The sequence below is a fragment of the Neodiprion fabricii genome, chromosome 3 (assembly GCF_021155785.1).
Source record: "Neodiprion fabricii isolate iyNeoFabr1 chromosome 3, iyNeoFabr1.1, whole genome shotgun sequence".
Classification (NCBI taxonomy): domain Eukaryota; kingdom Metazoa; phylum Arthropoda; class Insecta; order Hymenoptera; family Diprionidae; genus Neodiprion; species Neodiprion fabricii.
Window position 1 is genome coordinate 16,611,175 of NC_060241.1, and position 27,815 is coordinate 16,638,989.

A 27,815-nucleotide genomic window follows, 5' to 3' on the forward strand; every position below is an offset into this window, starting at 1 on the left:
ATAGTCCGCAGAGTACAAATAACTTTCATAACTTCGGTAATTCGCATATTAGCAACGGAATTTTCTTAAAATAAAAAGAAAGAAAAACTATTCTGCTAGCAAATTTATTAGCTGAAGAGTACTTGGGCAATGATTAGTGCATTGGGCTCGGATTCATCCCAAAATGCCACGTACGTTTCATCCCTAAGGTGTACGAAGTAAGGGTTAAATCTTTTCAATTGCACGTGTCTGGAAAAAAAAATGTATATACGAACACGTTGCATCAACCATTTCACCCTGAGGGTATGCGTGAGATGGTCTTTTCATGCCTACTTCCGTCCAACAAGCGTTATTGAAGCTAAAATTGAACGTACATACCCTCAATTTATTTACCTCGATATTCCGAAAATCATAGTATACAGTGGGAATCATGACGTAATTATGACACTTACCAGTAAAATATTTGTATCCTGAAAAAAGAAAACAAATAAAAACCGGTGATTGTTGCAGTTTCTGAAATGCCGTGTTCCATTTAAGCAACGAATAACATCTTAGCATTTCAATGGCAACATCTGATATATATCCTAGAGAATATCGGTGGTCGGCCATCTCTCTGAAGTGAGGCATCTACAGGACTTACCCTATGGATCACCAGTTTTAGCTAATATGCAAAAACATCTATACTGATATACCTATGTGACTTGACGGTGCGCGGTGTTACAATAGCTGACGTGGCCTGCTGGAATATAATGTTAAAAGTGACAGCGACACAGAAGCGGAAACGAGAAATGCAAGTCGAAAACGGTGACAGAAAATTAGGAGAAAAAAAAATTGAGGGCGAATAAAGTTCCGAGAATTGAAGGAAAATACTGATTTGCTCAACTCGTTATGAGTGAAAAATTTTTTTTTAAGTTATTTTGTTATCGAGACATTGTTCTTTTTATGACAATACGAAGACATAATCGATGAATTGGTATTATATGATACGTACACCAAATCCTTTGTGCGAGTCGCTATTATTGCAATTTGAGTATGAAAAACTGCGAAGCACACTTTGAATAAATACCAGATAATTCTTTAATATACTTAGTTTAGCATTTGCAGTTTCCCACGCAAAACATCAGATTTTGCTGCCAAATTCTTATTTTTCTATATAATAGTGAAACATCATGATTGAAAGAATATCTCGTACATTTTAAGGGAATTTCTGTGAATTTTTTTAATAGGACAAAGTAAAATTCAAATTTATTTTGTATTTTTAACATGTTAGTCAAAGCTAGTTGCGAGAATAAGGTACTCATATTTCTAGGTACAATGTGTATTGAGAGACGAGAATTCTGTGTTTTAATTATCAACCAGCCCACAAATTAAACAGTTCCAATTTATCCATCACAGAAATTTTAGACAGTTTATACAAGTACCTAGACGCGTTGCTTCAAAAGAAGGGTAAAGAGAAATTTGCAAAGTGCAAAGCAAAGTAGCTATAAATCTGAAGAATTTGTAAACTGTAACGGTAAATTCTGTTTTTTTAACTATCGTATAGGTTCGAATTGTTGATTCTGCTCAGAGTCTCAAGGATGATGAAATATATGTTTTCTAGATAAAGCTGAAGGCTGGTACAAAATACTCGTAAGGCTTCAATTAATGCTACCAACTCTAAATTAGCTCTCAGCTGTTACGTTATATTCTTTAACAAGAAATCGTTTCGTACCATAAAGCAGTTCTTTCTTGCGTATTTTTATGATGCAGTGCGGGTCAAGTCGTCATTCGGTTTTGAACATGTCATGCAATGCTGTATGAATTCCAGTCACGTGTATTATGAGTTTCTAAGAAATTGAATTCCACGAGTCAAAATATGAATCCATCCCATTCTCTGGGTTTTTTTATTTCATTTAATCAGGAAGTAATTGAGCAATATGAATAAATATCTACGTTGTTCATCCTCGGTGAAGAAGAATTTTTTCAGATAAGAAAAGTTTGTTGCGATTAATTGGTGTCATACGGTGAGCTGTTAAAAGTGTAAAGTAAACTACCCGAAAATGAATAGGTTTAATGTTGATTATTTTTTTCGAGAACCTGTAAGGGTAAAAGTTTATGAAGCTTGGATATTTTCTTGGGGTCTGTGAATAATGCAAGACTTCGGATATTTCGATTTTTCAAATAATCCAATTCGCTTTCATATGATTCGGAATTCTCGAATCAATCAGTCGATTTGTTGTGTATTTCTGAATGGCAACAATTCCAATTTGTTTATAGTTTAACTTAAAATGTACATACTTCTTTTGATAAATTACATAAATCCTCTATCAAGACAGAATTTTGAAGATCACGCCTTTTGTTTGCCTACGGACCTTCAAAAGAGGAAAACTTTAGAGAATTCAAGATTTCAAATGAATCGTTTGAATATTTGAAACCATGCAATTTATCAGAATGATAAACTATTTTGAATATTATATTCGAACCATGAAAATTATTCAACAAGTCCAATATTCGATTCGATTTTCGATTAGATTTGTTCATTATTCGCTCTCCCTAGTAGTTTGTTAACGTTCTGAAATCGAATTCTTGATTATCCCGTGAGTACGTAATTATGATAATATTCGTTCAGACTATTGAACTGTCAAAAATTTCATAAAATATAGACCGCGTGATGTCGAGCGACTGACGTTATCTTCTGATTATTATTCTTCGTTTTGAATTACATAAAGGTAGACCAGATTCAAAGTTCGTACAGTTTTTATTTTCATCCATTTTTTTAGCCGTCCAGTTTTCAGGTCGCAGGTTTCTAACGGATCATTAAATGTGTCAAATCTTGAGATCGCAAGTCTTTTCAATCCCGCGAGTCGACGCACGCTGGAGTCCGCGAACGGAAAGAACAGCGGAGAACCGGCGAAGTCCGTAGGGAGGTTGGAATGGATCGAATCTCCGGAGGTAGAGACGTGACCGCGGACATGGGCCTTATCAGTTCGCGCCGGGCAGCCGGGAAGCGCGGTCCTCGTTGCAAAGAGTCGGAAGAAGACGGAAAACGTGAGAGGGCGCCAAACGCCGTGCTTTTTTGAATTTGTGCTCATGTCATTCTCCCTGTTCGTTGTTGTTCTTGCCTAATTTTCTCCTTGGTGAAAGTGAGAGAAGATAATTAAAGAGGTGTAAAACAGAGATTTTCTCTTCTAATCGAACCGTTGACAGCGTCTTGTCAATGCAAGTGTGTATATCAGTACGTACCTACTTTACATTTTTCCATCATAAGTAGCATATACGGTTTGTCTCAACTTGAATCATGAATGAACTAGGCGCATGAAAGGAAAAAGGTGTTTGGGTATGAAACACGTAAGAAAAAAGAATCTGATCTGTCAAGTAAAACCTTTTCGAATGAATTGTGTCGAAATAAGTTACAATAAATTACATTAATAAATTTAAAACGTAACATCGGGTACCAAACTCTAGGAAAAGTTTGAGAATTGGGAACCGTCTTCAAGTTCGGAAAATAACTTGATCGTCCCTGAAAATGAATCACTATCGTTGACCTATGCAGAAAGTGTCACGTACTTTCTGACCACGAATAATAATTTCGCGGTTGTAATTGATCCCGTTGTATCCGAACAGATATGAATATATACCTCCCTGATCCGAACTGACAGCTAAATTTGCTCGAGCGTTATGAGAAGCAAGTGCAGCGTATGTCGTGTCGCTGGTCGGTGGTCAGCGAGTGAAACGATCGGCTTCAGTTTCTATAAACCGTATTAGTTATATCAGTGTATTTCTTGTTAGCCATAATGTTCGTGTACCGTCGAGTACTTGATTCTCATTGTATTCGGGTATAAACAAGATTTGCGTAGTCTTCAAAATCTCGATGGGTACCTGTACAATATGTATTACCTCACTTGTGATAATGCCACACCGAGTAGAATTTATAGCTGTGCTTACTTTACAGTTTTTAACTACACAGAATTTTTAACACAACTGACAAATATATTTTTCAGTACCTACAAAATGAAACGAGACGAGTTTTTGTAGATTTAATTAGAAACATCTTACAACACGTGTTATTATTCTCCTTTATCACGATCAATTATACTATATTTGCTTGTAAATATTGTGATAATTTTATGTTTGTGAAACGATAAATTAATGTTTGGGCTATATTTGATTGGAGTAATGTAGCAAACTAAACTGATTTAACGTCGCGATAATCAGAAAATATACTAGTAGTGACAACAATAGTAAACAGTTACTAGTACCACACTTGCTATAATTTTGCATTAACTTGAGAAACGAAATTTTTTTCATTGCACTATCAGCAAACCAATGTAGCGAATATTGTACGTGATGTGATGTTTTCGATCTCGGAGAAAAAATATATATATAATTTATTCGAACAGGTTCGAAAGTTTTGGAGCATTTTTTCATACGTTCGTTCCATAATATCAGTGTACATGTAATACTTGATGTCAGAGGTTGATATTGCAGACAATTCGTGAAATTTTATTTTAGTTTGGTAAATTATCATACGACTTGACCGATAAAATTTTCTTCGATTATTCGACTATGAAAATTACGGACAAGTGTCTTCTTTTATCTTATACTTGTCCGCAAACATATGACTATATTATCGTAGCTTCTTGCGGTTTGCAAATTCGAAAGACACTGCCGCACTCTGAGTTAAGTTTGTTGATACAGGAGAGAAGAACGAGACAGTATATATATTATATATTTCATCGCAGTATGAATACTTTGAAAAAGTAAGATATACAAAGACTTTGAGTACCTACATCGGCTAAATTTTTTACTCTATCGTTCCCTTCGTAGTGAGAATCTAATATTCCCCATAAGCGGAAACGTTATCAGATTCATTTATTTTTTAACATATACGCTTCCAATTTTCTCTACCAAATGAAATACATGCGTATAAAAACATTCCCCTGATGACATGGTATAAAATGCGACGAGGCTGAAGCTAGCAGACGGAATAGCAGCCAAACTTGGCGAAAATGGAGTGTGAACCGGAATGTGAACGAAGGTTCAATAAAGAAATTTTGATAATGTGACGAAAGTGTGACAGAAGTCTTTGGTAAGATGTGATGGAAATGTAAATTGGAACAAGGAAGGTGTGACAAGATGCGCAGGCAGAAGTGTGCACGAAGTGTATCCAACTACTGCAGGAACTGTGCATGGTATGTGCACGTTGAGAGACCGTTTATTTGAATAAACGATAGAAACATATCAAAGTTTAATATGTTTTCGTTCGAAAGCAAATGTCAGCAAAAAAATGGTGTGAGAGTCGAGATCTTCATAAACACGTCGAATCCGATACATGATATAGTTAGACACATACACCCTACCACAATTCACGCAATAATACAATGCTGAAATCTTTATGTAGTGTATCTGTAGTGTAAACTAAGATTGAAAAGTTCACGTAGTTTGAACCTTCTCGGACCTACCGTTCTCGTGAAATGCCACATCAGCGTTTATCATTCCGACCTAATTGAGGTTTAAGCGCGAATTGTTTTCGTATTGATATCGGCGTAAAAAACTTATGAAAAATAGGTATCTTATGTGAAAAATTCTTACCTTTCCAAATGTGCTATTCATGTTCCGTACATATTATCCATTTCTGGATAACTTTTCGCAATCAATCTCAAAAACACGTTTTTAGGACAAAACCGCATTTTTCAGACGCCACCAAAATGTAACTTACTTTTGACTTTCTCACGTGAATGCTGAGATTTTTTCAGTAGGGAACCCAAATTTTCAGAGTGGAATGGACATGGGATCTCTCACGTAAGCTTCGTTCAATTCATACAGGTCTCTTACTAATGTGTACTCTCTTTTCGGAATTCAACGAACTATTTTTATTTCTGGTTTTTGTAAGACTTACTTCAGCAATGCACAATTCAAAGAAATAAAAATATTCCGTTGAATTCGGACCAGAGAGTATCATTAAGAGACCTTTGTCAATTGATCGTAGCTCACGTGAGATCCTATGCCGCCGCACTCTGAAAATTTGAGTTCCTTACTGAAAAAATCTCAGCTTACGCATGAAAAACTCAAAAGTAAGATAAGTTTTGGTGTGGTAGAATAAAGCGGTTTTTTGACGAAAAACGTTGTTTTTAAGATTGATTGCGAAAATTTATCCAAAAATGTATAACACATTTGGAAAGGTAAGAATTTTTCACATACGATATCTATTTTTTTATAAATTTTTAATGCCGATAACGATACGAAAACAATTTGTGCTTAAACTTCAATTAGATCGAAATGATAAACTTCGATGTGACATTTCTCGCGAACGGTAAGTCCGAGAAGATTCAAACTCGGTGAACTTTTCAATCTTAGTACATACAACAGGGAGTAAAAATTTTAGACAAATTGATTATTTGACGCCCCGTTCATTTGTTCATAATTAGTGGACTGGCCCATATACTATACACTTATATCTCACGTTCGCATCTATTACAGAAATATACATACACCTACGTTGCCCTAAAATTTTCTTATACATCACACTTTGAAATATTCTGCCGCCTGTGAGAAAAGAGTATCCAATCTTATTTTCCGAATAATTCTTTGAAAAACCGATTTAAAAAAATTCTATGTGGAAGGTGTAATTTGTTTTCAAAAGTTGAACTTATAGGGAATAAAAAAAAATCTAAAAACATTTTTTATATCATTTCCTTGCACTATTTTATGCGATAAAGATCAGAAATGTGACTGGAATGTGTGAAATAGCTGACACTAAATTTACTGGGAATGTGAGCTAATGTTCTTCGGGTAGACTTCCAGTACATGTGTACCGGGTGTGCACAAAGTGTGTGGAAGTGATCAAAGTTCAAAATGTTCGCAAATGTGACGAATCACTTCATGAAGCGTGCGGACACTTCCCAAACACCTCTCGGACATTTTATTGCACATTCCATTTTCGCCAGGGCAACGTTATAATGTTTACTTGAATAAGGTAGTGAAGTCTGAAAATTAAAATTTCGTGAACCACCTTGAATCCTCAATACTCTTATAGAATTATGAGAACAAAACTGAACTCCATTTTTCTATTTGCAAAGAGTTTAACAAATCTGGCTGCTAGCTTCAGCTTCATTAATATGCGATATAGAAATTAATGGCGTCTTAATGGAATTGCGATAAATTGATTGCTATATCAAGTTGTACCGATGTATTCTCTGCTTGCACCGAAATAAAATACAAACCATGTGTTTCAGTATAGGAGCTATACCATTTTTTGCGATGTAGGATCTACAGTATTGGCTTATAAAACCTGGTTGACAAATGAAAGAATACTTATTTCACATTTTCACCTCATGTGCGCAGTTCACAAAAAAATTTATTTCCAAATATCGGGCGATTCAATAAAAAATGATACTATTTCGTTCGATCATTCCTATCCTGAATAACTATAAAATTATCCTGCAAATGAATTCGCAGCACTGTAGTTAAAATGTCCAAACTGAATCGTGTTTTTGGTTTTAAGTGAAGGAATACATCTCTAGATAAACTGCAGGCACAGGTAGAATAGTCACAATCTCAAATTTGTTTTGTTCCTTACCTCGACTCTCTAAGAGAGAAAAGAGTTCTCTCTTATCTCACTATCATAGTTACATTAGTCCAAGGTAAACAAGTTCTTGTGCATAGTTTCAGAGCTTCGTATAAGAAGACTTACAATTTGCCCCATACCCATGTACTTAATTCATTTCTCAACCTCGTATACGTCAAGTTTCAGTTTTGGAATGCCGCCAAAAAGTATGAAAATTTATCCGCGTCTTCCAGAAACATCATCATTTCTCATATCTAACCCGCATGCCGCGGGATTTGAAGGAGAGCCCCTAAAAATAAATTTTTGTAACGAACTTAAATTTTTTCAACATTAAAACTTGTTTTTCGATGTAATTGTGATTTGCCACCTGCGTCTGAGATAACACTTCAACAGTTGTCCGTTATGTCAGAATCTTAATGAACTGAAGTCTTATGATTTCGTTAATAGAGAAATGAAAAGTGATTAGTTTACAATCTTAACAAGATCTGTTTATAATGCGAGTTTACCGAAGAATGGAATATTATTATATCTTAGCCCCAGTGAAAATATAAGTGTGTCGTACTAATAGGGATGTGCGATTAATCGATTAGGCGTTGATTTTGATCACGCATATTTTCAATTAATCGATTAAGCGCAGACTCCAATTAAGTTTTTTTTTTTTAATCGATTGATGAATCGATTGATCGAAAAAATGATTATTTCAAAGATTGATTAATCGGAAGAACTGCTTAATTAAATACTCGTGAAAACGTATTAAACGGAAATGTTGATTCACAGATTAATTGAAGTAATAATTACTTGACGTCATGCAAACAGACCCGTAAAATCAACACAGTATCAACCTGGAAAAAATAATAACTAACAATATTGTACTTATTATAAATTATAATAATTTTTTTCCGTTTTATGAGGACAAATTGAATTTATCTGACTAACGAAATGATCCCAGCATTTGTTTTAGTATGCAACATCAAATTATTATTGTTTTATCGAGCACTACACTTTAAACGGAGTGACCGTCATTTTTCTTAAAATTAAGTGATTAGTCGAGTTCGCAAAAGTGTACTATATATTTACAAATTCAATTTAATAGATATGATTACGATTTCACTTCGTTAGAATTTAAAATGTTTGTTCAGTTGTCTATTGATCAAAATTTGATGGAGTTTCGAACAGATTTTTGATTGGGTATAAGATTATTAGATATCTAATCATTACATGGTTGAGACTCGTTTGTTAGATAGTTGTTGACGGTTTGAAAGATTTATGTTTACTGACTTTCGTTAGTTGATGAATGGAAGAGTTTAGAAGTATTTTAGAAATGTCGAAGGGGGAAGAAGTATGACATAAGTAATTTTTAGTTCATCGGATTGGTTAACGACATTGTTTATTGAAACCAGTGGAAATATTGGAGGAAATGTTTGTTGCAAGAAAGCGGGAAAACGATAAGGTATATATTTAAAGTTGAACAATACCCGAAAAAAACTAGGTTGGGAATCACGTACGAAAGTTTTGTGTATCAATTCACTGTCAAAAAATATGTTGTATATTTTCAAAAGATAAAGTTGCGCCCATCGTATAGAAAAACGATAATCTCCATCCAAACGTCAGAATTGCATTTCTTACGTGTTATTAAAATGGCGAATACAAAATGTCAATGCGCGAGCACTAAAAAAAAATCGCACGGTGTTTTCCTTTCAGGAAGTTCAATATTACGTTATTAATTACGGTTTCGTAAAGTGGTTGAAAATAAAAAAAATTTTTTTGTGGCTCCCAACTGTACATGTATGATACCCATACGCAAATTACTCGCATATAGAATTTACGGCAGGTGAAGTGATTTTGCGGGGCGGCGAAATGTGAACTTTCAAGTAAGATCTTCTCGTCAACTTTAGTTGCTTTGCAAGCAGTGAGCCGCTGCAATTCACGCCTGACAGACGTTGGTCGCATTACATCGAATGACTCGACATTGCAATAAGCGACAAAATCTTTCGACCATTAGCAAGATCTCTGACAACTTGCAACTGTGAGCTATGACAATAGTAGTACATACAAATGAGTTATCTGCGTGACAACATCTGAGCCTCGCATATAAACGCAGTACGGATATTCATATATGTATTGAAACTTTCTTTACGTTACAATAAATAATTGGGTGCGAGAACTTGTTAAGATAATTATCACACACCGAAATTAAATGTTTTTCGACAAATACCTTAATAGTAAAGTGTGTGTTCACCGTTTAAAGTCGGTAATAAGACTATTTTTTCAATAATACTAGTTGACGCAGCAACCTTATTCATTTTATGACATATGAACTCTGAAAATGAACCTCTTTTATCTATGCAGACCACTAGATCGTTAGAAAGGGAGAAGCAAGGGGTGATTTCACCGTCTGTAACAATATCATCAATATGCACACGTAGTATGCCCGTTGAAAATGTGAACTGACGTACAGCTTGTTGAATATCTATTTGTTAGTTTGATAGGATTGCAGAGGGGGGATATAAGTTTAGGCCTACATTTTTTAGTGGTTTTCATCAATTTTTTTGGCAAGAAAGGAATGTATATAACTTATCGAAACTTTAAGAACATTTTGTACATGTATTCGAGTTAATATTGTAGTTTTTTTGTAGCATTTAGTTGGAAAATATGGAAGATATCAGCTGCCACCCATTGGAGATCACCATCAAAAATAGCTGTTTGTGTACATTTTGGAGGCCACAGTTTTCATCTGAAATCAACAAGGCTTCAAATTTACTTTCAGGACATGTCTTTCTTGTTTTTGCTGAACAGTAAAGGTCTGCAGCCGAATATAACGGATACTAGAAGTTATTATATATTAACCTTTGTTTTCAAATTTTCATCAGTTCCGTTCATTGGGAAAAGTATAAACTAAAGTGTTTTTAGTTTGAAAAAGTTTGATCTGTCCGAATTTGAATTCTATTTCACGGTATATCCTTAGAAAGTGTAAAAAATAAACAATTTTTTACAGTTTGTATGAAGGCCTAAACATTAAATTGTTCTTATTTTTTTCTTTCAACAAGTACACATTTTGACGGGTGTCCTGAAATTTTCAGAATGGATTGAGAGTGGGATCACAATTAAATTGGAATAAGTACTCCAGAGATCTCAATTTTTTCAATAATTTTTTTTGTTCACTGAAAAAAAATTATTATTTTTGCGATTGAAAAAGTAAACATTTAAGGTTACATCCTGAAGTTCTTTCAGTCCGATGAAACATGGTAGCATACTTGAATCGGTCTGAATGATTCAGAGATACAAAAAATATTCAGAAAATTATAGAACCCTGGAATATTTATACTGATTTGACATTAATAATGACTCCGGTTTCGATCTAGTATAAAAACTTGAGGATTCACTGAAAAAAATGCGTACTTTTTGAAACAGAAAATACAAACAATCATTTTTTTAGGCCTTTCCGTGTACATGATTCAAAATGTCAAAAAAGTCTTTCTTGATCCACGCTTCCTTAACTGGATTTCAGATTCGGTACTATTAGAATTTTTTACGTATAAAACACATCAGATAAGTTATATTTTTTTTTTGTGAAAGGAAGTGCTAAAAATTCAACAATAGAGATCCAATTCAAAAAAGTGATCAAATAAAATTGATCACCCCCAAACGGTGAGGTCTAGAAACCTACAAATTGCAGGATTTTCATATCTTACAATTAGTGTACATTATAAAATATCTTAATTACAGTAAATCCTAAATTTTTACCTTCAAAAGTTAGGCGAAAGTTCACGGATTGGTCCATCATTCATATGCATAAGGAACGGATGATTCGGATACGTGCAGAATTTTTTTAACGGCTGCTTTGCGGAACATATACAGAAAAGGAAGTATACTGTAGCCGAAATAGTAGTCAAGTAGAAATTGACGTCAGACGTCGGCCAGGCCCTGCGCAGGCTTGCCTGATAGTCCAGTCAAGATAGGTAAAAAGTCGACATTCAATTTCCTACAACTTTGGTTCTCAAGCTTTTTTTCAAAAAATGGATCTTTTTCGAATTAAACCTGAAAATAGCGGCGAAGTAAAATTATTGTATTATCTTGTTTATTTTTGACTTTAGGGCATAAATAAACATAAATAAACCTGTAGAGAATTAAATTTCCAACAATTTTGGTCCCTACCGTTTTTTTGCTACAGTCAATATTTAAGGTAGTAGTACGTCAACGGCAAAGAAAAAGAGACATTTATGCCTTAAAGTCAGAAATAAACAAGATAATACAATAGTTTTACTTCGCCGCTATTTTCAGGTTTAATTTGAAAATTGAATTTCCTACAACTTTTGTCTTTACCATTTTTCCTTAAAATTGAAAATGGCCGAGTTACTCAAGAAAAACTATTTTTCATAAAATTCAAGATGGCGGCGATAGCAAGGGGCCGATTTGGTCGAGTTTTGGATTGAGGACTCCCAGTGACCCCCCCCCCCCCCCCACGATTGAACCAAGAAAAAATGAAAATGGAATTAATGCAAAGTGAAAACCTATCTTGACTGGACTATGACTGCCTGATCAAGCTGAAGTCAGGCTACCTGATCCTGAGACCCTTGATCACGAATGTAACGCAATGTTCTAGAATCGCCTGAATAGGCTGTATTGGTTGGGCCCTTATTAGATTTAAGGCTAGGCTTTCTGATCAAGCTCTCATTGGATTTACTGACCCAGACCCTTAATCATAATATACATTTAGATTATACAGATTTATTGATTTTAGAAATAACGTGACAGATTATTTAGTTTTATACAGATGCGAAGTTAAGGCTACCAAAAAATGAGCAGCTGATATCTGTAGGTAGATATCTAAAAAAAACCAACAAGCTGCGAAATGATATTTCGTACAATTTTGTAGGTAGATGGCCACACTTTATGACAAGTCATTTGATACTTTCATCATGAGAACGCCAACGGCTTCCATGACGCCTGGTGGCTACTCGCGGTACTTGCAATGTGTCAGGTTTAGACTGGCTCAGATGAGATGTGCCATAGTAGAGTTGGCTTGACCTGAGCCTGCTGACCAGGGCCAGATCAGGCATGTCGTACTCGGAAATGCCTGATATTATCCTGACTAGGACAACATCAAGTGCGCCTCAGTGATATGATGTCTGATGACAACCTGACAGAGGGCCCAATATGCACGCCTTAGTAAGGGTTGCCTGAAGCCAACTTGGCCAGGGCCATACCAGGTATAACTTAGTAACGTGTGCCTGAGCCTATCTTGACCAGGGCCTGATGGAACCTCGAATTTCCATTCGCGTAGTTATAAGAATCACTCGAAGCATGAAAGTAATAGTTTAGACTTACCTCCGATTACTTATGTCTATAGTGACCAGAAGTTTATTGGATTTGGCAATATCTCAAGAATGAATGAACAGATTTATATGATTATTATCTGAATCAACATGGGTCGGTCTAGCTTAGAACTGACCAGATCTGAGAAAAATCGACCAAGTTAACCTCTGAGCTTCTTAATTTGAAAAAATGAAAAAATGTACATACTTTCGTCTTAATTCTTATATTTTCGTAAGTAATCGAAATAGCGGTAAGTTTTAGAGTTCATCCTTTCAGGTCCGTCGACTTTCCTTGTTATGATGCTGACTTTGTTACTCGTCTTCGAAATGAAATAACTCTTCTAATTGATTTTTTCGCATCACGTGAAACGAAACGATTTCATTTCATTGATTTTTGTAGAACCGGAACGAGTAGGTCAGATAATTATCACTACTTACACTAAGTGGAGACAATAACTACGTTTCGAATATTTAATAATTTTGATTATCCTCGTAGGCTTTTTTGTTATATGCATTGTGATCTCGATTTCGAATGAACAGATATACATCTAAAGCACTCTGCGACTGTGAGGTATCTACTAATGAGTAAGGATTTGAATACACCACTTTTTTTTAAACATTAAGCACTAATTAAAATTCTAGTGACTGCGAAGGCCTCATTGTCAGTTAACTAGCAAAAATAGCTTCCGTATCATAATATATTCGCTTAGTGGAGGTACCTAAATATGTGGGGCCTATTATCTCAACCTATTACACGAACCGCATTTTTCTAAAGTAATGGTCGTGGTTCTTTATGCTTAACCTAATGTTGGATATACTTAAACACGCGCAACGGTATTAAAAAGATGAATCACATAACCCAAGGGGTATTTCACTCAAGCGATCATGGTATCAATATCAGTCGAAATTATTTTTTAAGGGAGCTTTCCAGTGTGACAGCCCGAAAAATCGCTGTTTTTCGCGATTTTTTTTTTAAAGAAAAAATAATCTAATCGGTCTGGTTTTTTTTTGGTATCTTAATTGGGTATTGAAGAATACTCAACAATTTTTTAAAGATCGATTTATTTAATAATTAATATCTATAAAAATGATGAAACAATTGTTGCAGAAAATGCACTTGGATGTGGTGTCCACGTTGGGGGTCACAATTTTGATCTAAAACAAAAAACACAAAAATATTATTGATCGGTATATAATTGGCTTTCGTGCTATGGAGGCTTTTTCCTTTTTTTTTCTTTTTGCAAAAATGGCGCTGGTTTGAACAAAAGGTATCGATTTTAGCATTTTTTTTGGCAGTTTTTTTTACAAAAAAATAGGAAGATGTCAAAAAAAAAAAAAAAGCTTCCATAGCACGATAAACAATGACGTTAAGAATATTGTGTAAAAAATTCAACTCGATAGCTTTAAAACTCTGCCCTCCAAGTTGGACACCGTTTTGAAAAATGCTGTTTCGAGAAAAACGCGTTCAAAGTTTCAAGTGAGGAAATCTTAGGTAAATCGTTTACGTACGGTCAATCAGCGATGCCAGGTCCGTACAATATCCCTTCTCTTTCTTCGAAAAGATCATGCTTAATGGATTGTTCAGTCCGACGAGCTGTCCTCGCCTCTTTGCTATCCAGGGACGCCTGGCGGTTTGCTTGGATGATGCGCGCATTCTTGTACTTAGCGGCGAAATCTGCGGCGCTCGGCCCTATCGTGCATCCCATCGTCTTCAAAATTTTTAAAATTGGGTCGTAACCTTCATTGAAGGTGCACACAGCACACTGCGTAGCGATTTCTACTATCTGCTTGCCGCAGAATACGTGCTTTGGAGCTAGTTGCCACACACAGTGATTGATTGATTTTCAAGAATTTAGCACGCCATCCGCTTTTTTTTTGAAAATTGAGTGCGACAAAAAAATAAATCGCGCGACTAATTTACGGCTAATTAACGGCAAATTATGCAATAGTCCGAATTCACATTTTCGACAATTGGCGAGCCAAGTTCATGTACGTGCAGGTAGGAACGAGACAATAGAAATAACAGTCGCACGGGCAGACGGCCGACGCGGCAGCGGTAGCGCTCCGTTGCCTTCTTCCAAAAAATGCTGAACAGTAACCGAAATAATCTGAATTTCGGCATGAAAATTTCAGGGAATATTCGGAAGAGTGTATACTATTCGATAAAGCAAAAAAAAAAAAATCGATTTTTTGAAAATTTCACACTGGAAAGCTCCCTTAATCACCGAAATCACACTGAACTTAGTAATATTAAAATAAATTTCTGCATTAGTAATGATGGTAGTCATGAGAAATCATTTAGGATTACGAAAATCACTCTCTAATCTTAAGACATCATATGAAATGTTAGAAATCATATGGAATGTTAGAAATCGTAAGATATCACGTAGTCAAAGTAAAATTATTCGTCGAGTAATCTATTGTAATCACTCTGTAAATGCGCGTTAGCATGAAATATGTGATCATGGTATCAACTTTTGTTCCTCTTGTTATAAATTGTGGCACTTCAATGCCTTTCCAGTTACATCAGATATTCATTGGATAGATTAACCAATATTTATTTAAATTTAAACAAGATTATTAGTCTTTAACAGGCTGCTTATTTGTGTTGACCAAAGTATGAATATAGCGAAGTCAATTGGATCATCATTGATCCAAACAAATTTATTCCATTCAGTTAAACCCCGTTAAATTACACAAAATAAGGCGATGCTTGATTGGACGAGTTACACAATCGGGGTCACATTCAGTACTAATTTGGCAGCAAATATACGGGTCCTGATTTTCAATGGTTCATTAACAACGTTTGCTAGGTAGAGAAAAATGCAGAGAAGAATTCTAAGTTTTTATAACATTTTTCCCACAACTGTAGAAAAATACCTCAATTATTTTAAAACTTTCGACTAAACCATTCACTCGAAATAAAACGAGAAAATTGACATTTTATGCATGGGTATTTACGTGATACGTAACGAAATATGGAGTTTTTAATTGAAAATAATTTGTTAAAAAGGTGAAAGCTGAATCAAAAAACAATTGAAACTGCAGAAAATATGCTCCGGAAATCGAATAAAACATTTTTGAAACGCTTTGTTTACATCGTTTATGAGTAATCAACACAAACGTAAGAAGGTTCTTTGGAAAACTGTAGCATTCAAAACTGTTTTGCCATGAACGTCCGGTACAGTAGGTATTAAACTTTGTCGGCGGAAAAAGTTGAACGTATGTACTACAACTGATGAACAGAAACGGGAAGTTGCAAGATACTTCAATAACATACTTTAATTTTCGGTGAATAATGTATACTTTCACATAAAACTAGTAATATTTATATTGCTAAACATTGGAAGAAATCCACTAAGTTAGCCGTAGATAGCACAATTCTACATGCAATGTCCAACAAAAATGTGCCAACTTTTTTAGTTCATTCTAGAATAACGCGAACAAAGGTATTTCTACGATTAACCCTAGTCACTTACACCTATGGAAACTTCCGCATTCCTTACGCGGGATTACCCAGACTCCAGCCAACTTTGGAATTTTTTACTGTACACAACAATACGTTATGTTCAATTATGACTTGAGCAAAAATCTAAAATAAAATTTAAGAATTTGTAAATACACTCCAATCTTAGTTTTAACAAAAAACGATGAAGGATGTGGGAGCAATTCTTGAAGCAAAAAAAGTAAAACAATATGCGATACATACATGAGGTCTCTGAGGCGCCAAAGTTTTTTCAATCATTCTTCATTTTACTTGCACAAGCAACCCTGATTCTACCACGCTGACTTTAAAATTGTACGTTAAAGTAGGTTCTGCGGTCGACTGGACCCCATGTCAGTGACTGGGATTAATGGTAATTGAATTACACTAAAATACATTTTTTAGTACTATTGTTGCGTGAAATAAATTGTTTTCGCAATAACCTGGTTTGGCATTTCACGTAGAATTGCACTAACAGTAACCACATCGGATCAACGATGTGTAGGCTCTGGTAAATGCCAAAATAAGTCAAATCTGACTCGATCGGTAAAGACTGACTATAGCATCCCCTTAAGAAGATCTCATAGTCGTATTCATCCGCCTGCGGAATGGCCGGATGCAAAGTTATCGAATCACACCTAAGCGGAGTGTTAGAATAAATTTGAGTTCTGGCATTTAACAATTTAAAACCAAAAACAATATCTAATTTGGTTACTGACGAAAGAAATTTGAGTTTTATTGTTGTGCATTAGAAAAATTTGAAAATCTGCAATCTTGGTAATTTCTTCAGAAGTATTGATCACATTTAAATTTGGGTTGATTGTCGTGATTGTAAGATATCGGGTTAATCTAGAATGAAGTAATAAAATGAAACATTCTCTCACCATTCAACAATTGCTACATCGAATAGAATAACGGACAGCGCTTGTTATATTATAAATCTAGAATTAGTTGCATTGTTTTCACCACCTTACCGACAGAGCAAATAAGTTTTTCAAAAATTTTGGTCCAGTTCTATAACAAGTCTCATTTTTTGAATTGTAAATGACTGAAGAACAGAAGAAAATTAATTTTATTATTTTATTGAATAATGCAAAAACCCTTAACGTGTCTAAGTATTAGTCGTAATTACTGACCTTAAGTTTCAGTTTCCGCCTCTAGATGGCGCTGACAAAGACTGTACAATCTATAGACTTAAAAATACAAACGGGCATTCTCGTGTTTTGTTATCTTCCCTTGCAGTAACAGGTATCTGCAGCTCATATTACTGTCAAGCATTTTCTCCAAGACCCAACGCAGTACTTGGCATTTAACACAATACTTTTTTGGGTTGAATTAATTAAAAATAATTCATCTAATTCAATTGATGTTACTTATTTCATATAATTTTTTTTATTCCAGATAAATTTCTTTAATTCAACTTGATTCATTTCAATTCGCGAATTTAAATTTTGTTCTCGATAATTAACTCGATTTCAAGTGAGTTTAAAAAAATTTCTATCCAGTCGTTCGTATTTCCTGTTAATTCGACTAAATTTTTTTTAATTCAACTTATTATTTTAACTTTAATTTCATTTTTTTCTCTGTAAACAGATAATTCTGACATGAATCGAAATTAATTTAAATCAACTTGGGGTAATTTTTAAGAATTTATTTAATTCTCATTAATTCAGATTAGTTGTAATTAATCCACAAACCTATTGACACATCGCTTAATAGTGAGTTATTTCCCCCTCGGCTAGCTCATCGTTTGAAACTTCGCTAACATAATAAACACATCAACTGCTGTCGTAATAACGGAATCGTTCACGGTAAATTCACAAAGTACACCTCGTTATGAGAGAGTGTTAGGGCGGTTAGGGGAATAGTCTAAGTATAATAGTCTAAGAAATTCGTCGCCGGAGCGTTCCCCACTACTGCCTGCAGAACCCGGGGATCACCCGTGAGTGAGCGAGCGTGTCGATGATCACCACTCCTCGTTGCAAGAGAATTACAGTTCTGTGTAAACGAATTCGGTGTCTAAATACGTGTGATTGAACGCAATTGCTTATAACAAGTCCACGCCAAAGTTGGGGGACGTCAGGTAGACAGTTAGGGTGGGGGAAGTTATAAAACTCGGTTAAGCGGAACGAATGGGAATTTCTCTCATAACGAGGTAGTACTGTATGTAGATTCATAAAATCTTCTGAAACCATGAGATAAACAAAACTTTTGATTTTGTACGCTGATTCCTTAGAGTTCGAAAAGTGGTTTTTATTTGCTGAGGAAAGTTCATAGCTTCTAAATTGAATTCGGCCCCATAATGAAGTTTCTATACGTTTTTCTTCACTAATAAAAGATTATTCTCTGAAATGATTAGCGAAAAATGACGCGTGGCTTTTGATACTGTTACGTCCCAGCCGATAATTATGGCTGCACCCTCTCTGTATCGTAACCTACCGACGTGCAATTATCATAAGAAAGCACACATGCTCATACCATAGCCTTTAAGAACCATATTGATAAAGAGTTAGTTATCATCTTGGTGTGCAATGGTCCTGCACCAACAATCGTTCATGTATCATTTTCATTTCTTTACTTTATATCTTCAATTCCAACTCAGGCTCGCGAACTCTCACTGACCAAACTTAAGGAACGTGAGAGAGGACAAGACGAGCAGTTCACAAAGTATCATTCTTAGAATTCAAATTGCATTCTTACAACTAACGATCTTGTCAGCATTGCACCGATTGGCTTCTTCAAGACCAATCGTCTTGCACTGACGTAGCCAAAAACCAATCAGGGTCTCTTCCAGACCTCAAGGTTCTTTTCGAACTGGACAGTTGCAAATTAGAATTACTTCAGACATCGGCAGAAACAGAATCAATTTACGTCAATCATCATTCTGTCATAGAGCACTCATCGTCAGAAGCTTCGAACTTTAGAACAGCTAACCAAGTGAATAACACTAAAAACCAGTTAACGAACATATTATCGGACAATCTCGGATCTTCTTACGAACTGACGAAATCGTTTCACAACGTTTGAACCGGTTCTGCAAGGGTGCGAGTTTTCTTAGGTCGATTACACGTAGAATGCCCCATAAAAAATCACACTATGAGATTTCTCCTAAGAAACGTGTAATCTAGCACTCCGATAATTATTGATTGAATTGTGGGTTAATGTCAAGTCAGAACAAAGTATAATTAATACCTAAATAAATAACGACAATATCCTCGACAGCAGCGCCCTCTCAGCACGAATGCATCAATGCAATATAATGCGAGATGTAATGCGTACTTGGCAACAGGGGATTGAATATGCTGACCGAGTTTCCGGGTAGGCGTAATTCCGTGATCACTTTCTGAAAGGTTGCGCAACTTTAGGGTGACTCACATATGAGAATACGAGCGATGAGTCATCACCTTCTAGAAAATTCTTACGATTTTAGAATGTACTCAGTCAACAAGTTTTACAATTTTCAGGGAAATACCACGATAGCCGAATTTTACATGATTTCGTGCTTGGACAGTAGCTGTGTCGAGTGACGAAGTCGACATAAATAGCAATAGTAGAATATTTGTGCAGAGAATGAATTCCCGATGCGGCAAACAACGCGAAACGCAACAGGTCACGCAACAGCGACAAACGAAACAAACGAATATGGCGCTCGACCGTCATTGCAAACTGTTGTTTTTAGCATTGTTTGTCGCTCTAGGCAGTCTCGGGGCTACAAAATTATAGAATAAGTACCCAGGGGTTATGGGTGAGAATCAGTACCCACATATAGGTATTTCTTTGTTGCGAAAAGTGATTCCGTTGTTTTCAATAGCCGTAGTTCATTCATTAAGCATTTAAGGTAGTACCGTGATAGCAGCAGTCCTCAACTTCCAGAGAAATATCCCCTGTATAAAACATTATAACTGAAGTAAAAAGTAGTTGAGATACAGTACACCTTTGCGCCACCTCTCACATGCGCAGAAGTATAAAAATTTTCCCATTGCGTCTTTTATCTGACTTGGCAACGTTGCATTCTAACTCAGTATCTCTTGCCCCTCAAGCATGTGTTGTAGAGAAATGTATTGTTATGAAATCAATTTGAGGTTAGTTATAATTGGAGACTGAAAATAATACACAATGACTTCGCGATTAAAACCTGTACCGTAACCTATATCCGCAAAGTTCTGACATTTATTTCAATTCGTTGGGCCTTTATGGCATTTTAAACTTCCCGCGTAGGGCAACGTTGCCAAGTCACTATTTCTCACGGGTCAGGTTATGAGAGAAAGTTTGAAAATCATTAAAAGCAACAAACTTTAAGAATTATTTACAAAAAAATGAATACGGCTTGTTTATATTTTTTTTGAAAAAAATTACTTGTTATATCCTCAATTAATAATTCTCAGTTTTTAAAAAAAATTCTAAGAAAAGTATGGCTGTTATTAAATAAAATGCTCACTCTAACTACGGTCGGGATAGGGAATACATGTAAATTGTACGACTTTTGATCGCTAATATTGCAAAATTTAGTACCGCAAGGACTATTAAAAAAAATTCCTACGTATAAAGGACACTTCAAATTGTGTGTATTCAAAAATTGAAAGATATTGTAAGAAAAGTGATTTATCACGGTACTACCTTAACACCAACACAGCTGCTGAACATCAGCGAAATTTGATTCAGACCGCGTTAAGATTCTTGCCTTATCAAGATTCGCGGCAACGAATCGCCGCCAAATACTCGTAGGCCGGCGAGCGCTATACGATCACATTGTGCTGACTCTAAACGAACTATTTTGTAGGGCTGTACCATTTGCATATTATATGCTTGGAAGTTTTAAAAATTGTTTCGACCAACATATTTCAGCATTGGCTATCATTTCTATTCGCCACCCCCATTTTGGTATGTAAACAATCATCCGGTTGAAATGATATGGTCTTTTGCCTGACTCAAGTTGTAAATTTAGTTTTTGCCGAAAAAACATGTTTCAGAAATTATGAATTTTTAATTCAAGTTTAATAAGTACATTACACTAGACGACTATTTTCCATCTAGCATACATTTGGAAAATCATTATTTTCACGTTTGATGAGAAAAACTGGGTAAGAAATTGAAATTCTCGTGATGTTTTTATTTCATTTTCAAAATTTGAATCATTCATTTGTTACGGGATAAATGTCTAGTTCGAATGAGCCGTTACGGAACTAGTTTTGTGCCCAACCGAGATGTTAACTCAAACACCTGTTGGGTTCATATTTCCGGTGTGGTGGTGCAGGCTTAACGCAGGTATTGGGTTCGACCTCGTCAATTTGGAAACATTAGTTATATTCTCAAAGTGGGTTTAAGAAAACGCCAAGGGGATCGATGCTGAGAAAGATAAATAGCTATGTAGCTAATCATAAGTCATTATTCATGCTGGGCATACACAATGCTGCGTGTGGAATTGTTGAATTGCACAAAGTGGATTTTGGGGGTTCGATTATGAATGTTTGGAATCGTGATTTCGAAGATCGAATTGAAATTAACTTGCTAAATTTGGGAGATGAATATTGAAGTTGCTTTAACGAAAGTTATGTTAAAAGTATACTTATTGTATAATGAAATAAAAGTGATACGGAGACAAAGTGTTCGAATCCAGGAAAAGTGTAAGAATTCAGAATAGTGGGGGAATACATAGTGCTGAGTAGGTAAAATTAACTAAACTAGTGTCGTGTGCACTCAAGGTTTTACATTTATCTGATTGTTCGCATGCACAGAGCAGTATGGAAATATGAGGACAGGGGAAAGATTATATGCGTCTTAAGAAGGTGTCCTGGTCGATTTGAACGTCGACGTATATATCTCCAAGTATCGTTCACGTATCTCAACCGGGAAAAAATATTTAACAGCCCCATTCTATACGCAATTCCAAACAAAAACACTACAACAAATTTTCATATAACGCAGAAATAAAAAAATGACACGGATTCTACGAAATCGCAATAGTAAATTCGTACAATTCATCAGATTTTATCATTTCTGCGTCAAATGAAAATGGGTTTTAGTGTTTTTGTCCAGAATTGCGTATAAGATGGGGCTTAAAACCTTTCTTCGCTTTTCAGATACAAGGACTTCGATATTTGAAGATATATACGTGAACGTCGAAATCGACCAGGGCGCCCCCTTAAGAGAAATTCGAGAAAGCTAGTAAAGCGAAGGTAATGAGGTAGATGGGAGAAAAATTTGGTTATAAAGCCAGACGTAATACATGTATAAATAATTTAATTTTCAGAGGGTAAACCGTAATAACATCACGGTTGGGTGTGGATACGATCACAATTATCAACCCCGTAACACCAATGGGTAGACGTTTTTTTTTTGTGAAATTTTATACATGGGATTTGTTCGGTTGATTATAAACATAAAATTGTGAATAAAAATATTAAAATAAATTATAATAGCAAAATTTAGTTCACAATTCGATCTGAACCAGATCATTCGTTGAAAAGGATTTTTGTTCCATTTCGGTGAAATATTTTCGAAGAAACATGAAAAAAACTATTTTCACGTGCCATGCATTTAAAAATCCAATCCGTGGAGTTGCTTGACGTAAACCTCATGATGCAACATTATTTTCGAAAGTAGGCGACGCGTATGATGTTTACTAGTTGAAAATACTTTTTTTTATTGTAGATTACTTTCGACTTTGACGGTTTTGTATAGGATAATAGTGTGTCGCATAATTTTGTGTAAGATAGGTATGTACAGCATCTGTGTGTACTCAACAAATTCACCAAGTGTCGGTGAAATATTTTTGTACGGTTGCACCTTTTCGAACTGGTGTATCGAAAAACAATATACGCGACAAATTGATAACCTTCCTCCTTTTGTGAAGTCGGGGAAAAATAAAAATTTTCCGAAAATATTCAAATGCAAATAATATTCTTGAGGTATAGTAACAATAACTTAGACATTTGCATGTCTATTCCAATTCTCATACTTTCCTTCGCGCTTTTCGGAGAGCTTCATTACTACATCTATGAGGATATTGAAGGAGAACTTGCAATCACAACGAATGTGAAAAGCAAGGTAAACCAGGGTTTGTTACAAGGGAATTAATAATTTATTTATCTCAGCTCTTAAAAAATCTATATTATACAGTCTAACTGTCAAACGTAAAACAAGTAAAATCCAACGAACGCTACTAAAAAAATTATAAATTTATTCTTTACAGTGTCTTGACATCTAATCACTGCATCAGTTCCGTCAAATATTTGAAATTGTTATATAATAATCACAGCAATAATGTACCGATATAAACAACATCCAGCATTTTATACGACATACATGTATATACCTATTAATTTTTAATACCAAAAAGAGTTATAATTATATTCTTACCAAAAAGATGTACAACACTTGTAACGCGCACTGACAAGGAGAGTAGGGATGCTTGATATCGCGAAACGGGTTGTCCTTGCACGTGGTGAAAATTTAAGGCCCCCGATTAACGTGGTCTTTTATTTTCAATCCAATGGGCCGTGGTTTCTCAGATATCGCAATTTGAAATTTTTGGATTTTCGGGCGGGTTTCGGCTCGCGCTTAGAGCATGTGAAATAGGGCAGTTCAGAAGCGAGCCATTTTTTCGATTTCGCTCTTTTCCAAGATTCTTGCACTATTTCACTAAAAAATAGCACATGCAAAAGTGCTGGGCTGAAAACTTTTTTCACTACTGCCTCAACGACGTTGACATTTCGAGTAAAAAAGCTATTTTCGGGAATTTCAAAATTGAGAATTCGTAAATCCTTCGATGGCTATGTTTTGTATGACGTAACAAAAGTTTATAGCCCATTTTCGAAATTTCAACGCCGTTGAGGCAGTGGTAAAAAAATTTTTTATCCCAGCCCTTTCGCGTAAGTTATTTTTTTAGTGGAAAAGTCCAAAAATCTCGGAGAAGAGCAGAGCTAAAAAAAGGCCGTTTCTGAACCTCTCTACTCCAAGTATTTCATCTTTAACGTTATTGGGTACATTGTAATATTTATGAAACATTCTGTGGTGCGTCAGACAACTTGTACCAAATTAATCCTCGTATGACTAATAATCTATTTTAAAATACTTAGAATAGTAATTTTAGGAAAGATAATTGAACTGTCCTCCAAATTGATAAATGAAAACGAGAATACGAATCAGAAATAAAAAACACAAAATATTATTTGGGCAGTAGAATCGTACATTAATAATAACGCTATAGTACGTATTGCATCACAAATGAGAACGACTGAGAAATACCTATATAAACTCGAAATCGCAGGTCTGTTCGGTTCCACTGTTCGGCACGTGTCGCACACCTATAGCTTACTACTTTGATATAGTGACCTCTTCTTGCGACACGACGTCAATTTGATTCGTATTAACGTATACATCACTAGACGCTCTCATGTCTATGTATTATAATTAATAGATGGCTAAAAAGATGATTCATTAATGCAAGAGTTAGTCTCGTCCAGCATCACTTCCTCTTTTATAAGTACTTTTTGGAAATTATCGATTGCGCCGACAACTCCTTTGCCTAGACCGTAAACTCGGTCGTCCTGAAATCCGAAGAATTTGTCTTCGTGCGTCCAAGAAGTAAAAGCGGCGGATCGAGAACAGTTGACAGTCAAGTTAGGGCCTTCCTCTTCGACAACAATCGCGCCGATGTAACTGGGCGTTGTTATGACTGACAATGAGCCGCGGCGATCGCCCGCGCTGTTGTTGTTGTCGTCGTCCTCGCTGTCTTTGCGCTCGATTTTAAGCCTGTAGCTCTTCTCTGTCGAAGGAAAACCGAATTCAGTAGGGTGACACTTCGAGTCGCAAGAATACTTGTAGATACAAAGTAATTCGTCGAAGTTCATTTCGTTACAATCTTCGCTATCTCCGTTCATAATATCGTTGAACTGTTCGTAATCGCATCCAGTCCTTGTTTTCTTCGTTGTCGGGCTCCGTTTTCTTTCGTCGATGCAGAAACAACTGTCCTCGTCACTTCCTCGATTGACTTTTTCCAATTTCACCGGCGAGTACCAAGGCACGTCAGGATCTGTTATATCGTCTTTCCACTGTTCGGAGAATCGTAGGTTATCTAAAAAGTCGTCGGCGTCCATACCGCCAGGTCGAAGGTTACGCATCATCATATTCGTGTCGTAAATCGGCTCGAGTGAGCTGAAAGTACTTTGTGTTCTGGTCGTATGATCCAAATTTAGCAGATCTATGGAATTTTCCCTCGCCGTTTGACGTCCGGTACAGTTGCTATCGGGCGGGCCGATTTCTTTCTTGATAAGCAATGCTACATCGGAATTTAAAATAATGTCACCGTAAGCTTCATCGTCCGATGGAGCTACCCTTGGAAAAATGTTCCGGCTGTGTCTGTCGCTCTCATTTTTCTCTGCCGGATGTTGACAACTTTCGTACATTCTGTTCAACCGAAGTTTCAACCTTCGGCAATTTGACTTGCATGCTACCTTTTCGCTACGGCGTATGTGACGCTTTTTTACAGAGAGCCTCGAGATGATTTCGTCGCCGATTCTTAGTACGAGTGTTACCTTTTTCCGATCGTTGGGTGGGTGATATTTTTTATTGTGAAGATCCATATCAGAGACGCACTTGAAGGATATATCGCAAATTTTACAACGTTCTCCTATAATTACCACCCGGCAGTCAGTGATTTTGTTTCTTACCTCATCGCCAATTAATTCTAAATCGCTGGGGCCGGTATCGGTCGTCTCTCTCATCTTGAGGCCCATGAATTTCATGAAATCGAATTTTGATTTGACGCCGGTGGCATCGAGCGGAATAGATTTGCAATGTTCTCTGATATGATCAGCGAAGTCCGAAGCCATGGAAAAAGTTTTGGAACAAAATTTGCACGTTTTAACAGTACAAAAAACACCCTTCTTACCAAACTTTCTGTCCATGTATATTTCGAACTCTGTATCTAATTTTTGCGCTGTAACAATCGGCAGGCGTTTGTAATTCGCAAAGCCAATAACAGACCCAGGTTCGCGAGAATTTTTATTCCCTCGTAATTGCCCGCAGGAGCGCATGTGATATACAAGTTTTCTCTTCAGCCCAAAAACCTTTTTGCACCCGTGGCATATAAATCTCGGGTGTTCTTTTCTCCTGTGATTTACAAATTCTGTAGTTTTCGCGAACAGGATGTCACACTCCTTGCAATAAGACATTGTAACGTGGTCAGCTTGTCGAATGTTGTCAAAAATCTTTCAAACGTTACGGTTTGCCCCCCGATCGAAGTGTGTGTCAATAGTTTTTGTATTCACAACTTTGTCAATTCCAAAGTAAAATACTCGACGACTCTGCAAACGAATCCTCGATCTTCGAAAAATATACGTACCCGTTCGCACCACTTTGGCACTAAAAAAAAAATATTCTTAACAATCAGTTCGTCTTTCAAGTGAATTTACTCGGTGTTAAAGCATGATCGCTGTATCGATATAAAAGACCGCAAAGTTTGAGCGGCGAATGCATGCGGCGAAACTATCAAAACTCAGTCCCCGGCGAAACGGAACGGGGCTTATTGTTATTATTTCTGCAGTCGTGACGTCTGACCTCGACCGGCGACCACGAACACTAGACGCGCGACACGGTAAGAAGTGCGCATTCAGAAAACACTCGAGGGTGGGAGGCGTGTATCAGGGGCTTTGAGAGGGGAGTGGGAAGCCGCGTAGGCCACGTGACGAATAATCTGTTTCCGTTCTCGATAAGAGATGTCTCTGTCTACCGAACACTTATTAGCCGTTTAGAGTACAAAACATCGATTTCCATTAGCACGACTCTCTTTGCAAAATAACCTGTCTATATCTCGCATCGATTTTTCACCTTGTCGTTGATTGAGATGCACATATGTGTATGTACCTACGGAAATGACGATTCCATGCTCCGCTAGGTTGTTTTGTCTACCTTGAAGCTCAAAGACAAGGATGCCGATTTGTTGATTTTACTTATTCAGAGTTGGCTTTTGTATTTTCTTTTTTTCACTTTCAGCTTTCCACGGTCAAGTAATTTGTGACTTGACGCTCGAACCTGTTCGGAAAATATAAAACGCTAATGATGTTCATTTATTAATTTATTATTGACCGAAAAAGACTCGACTAATGCCAAATTATTGTGTGATATACTTGGCTCTCACTTAGACTCGATACGGCAATGAATATATTGTCATAAATTTAACGGACAAATACAAAAAGGAAACAATACCTACATTACAAGTATTCGCAGACTCCGATAATGAGATATTCCATAGTTCGGTGACAATGTATTGTTATCCATAGGGACGATGAACTGAAATCCAACGCCTATAACACTACGTGTACTGCTACTTCGGCGCCTTCCATTTATGAAGATTTTATTTTGAACGCGCTAAGAAAATTGTCGTTTTTTTCTATTTCAATACTTGTAGAGAGGGATAAAAATGCGGTTAGTATATGTCCGAGTAGAAATGAACGATTGAAATTATTCTCACTACACGTGTAAGGGAATA

The 27,815-nt window shown here is 36.1% G+C and overlaps 1 protein-coding gene across 7 annotated transcripts in view; it reads left to right on the forward strand.

Annotated features, from left to right (window-relative positions):
- The first annotated feature begins 2,936 nt into the window (after window positions 1–2,936).
- Window positions 2,937–27,815, forward strand: part of LOC124177516 (collagen alpha-3(IX) chain-like) — a 95,106-nt gene continuing 70,227 nt past the window's right edge. For 6 of the 7 annotated variants that reach the window (XM_046559943.1, XM_046559939.1, XM_046559938.1 and 3 more), the window contains exon 1: window positions 2,937–3,177. The gene's annotated coding sequence lies outside the window, so the exon portion shown is untranslated. Of the gene's footprint in view, window positions 3,194–27,815 lie in introns of all 7 variants that reach the window. The other variant, XM_046559941.1, reaches the window with a different exon arrangement.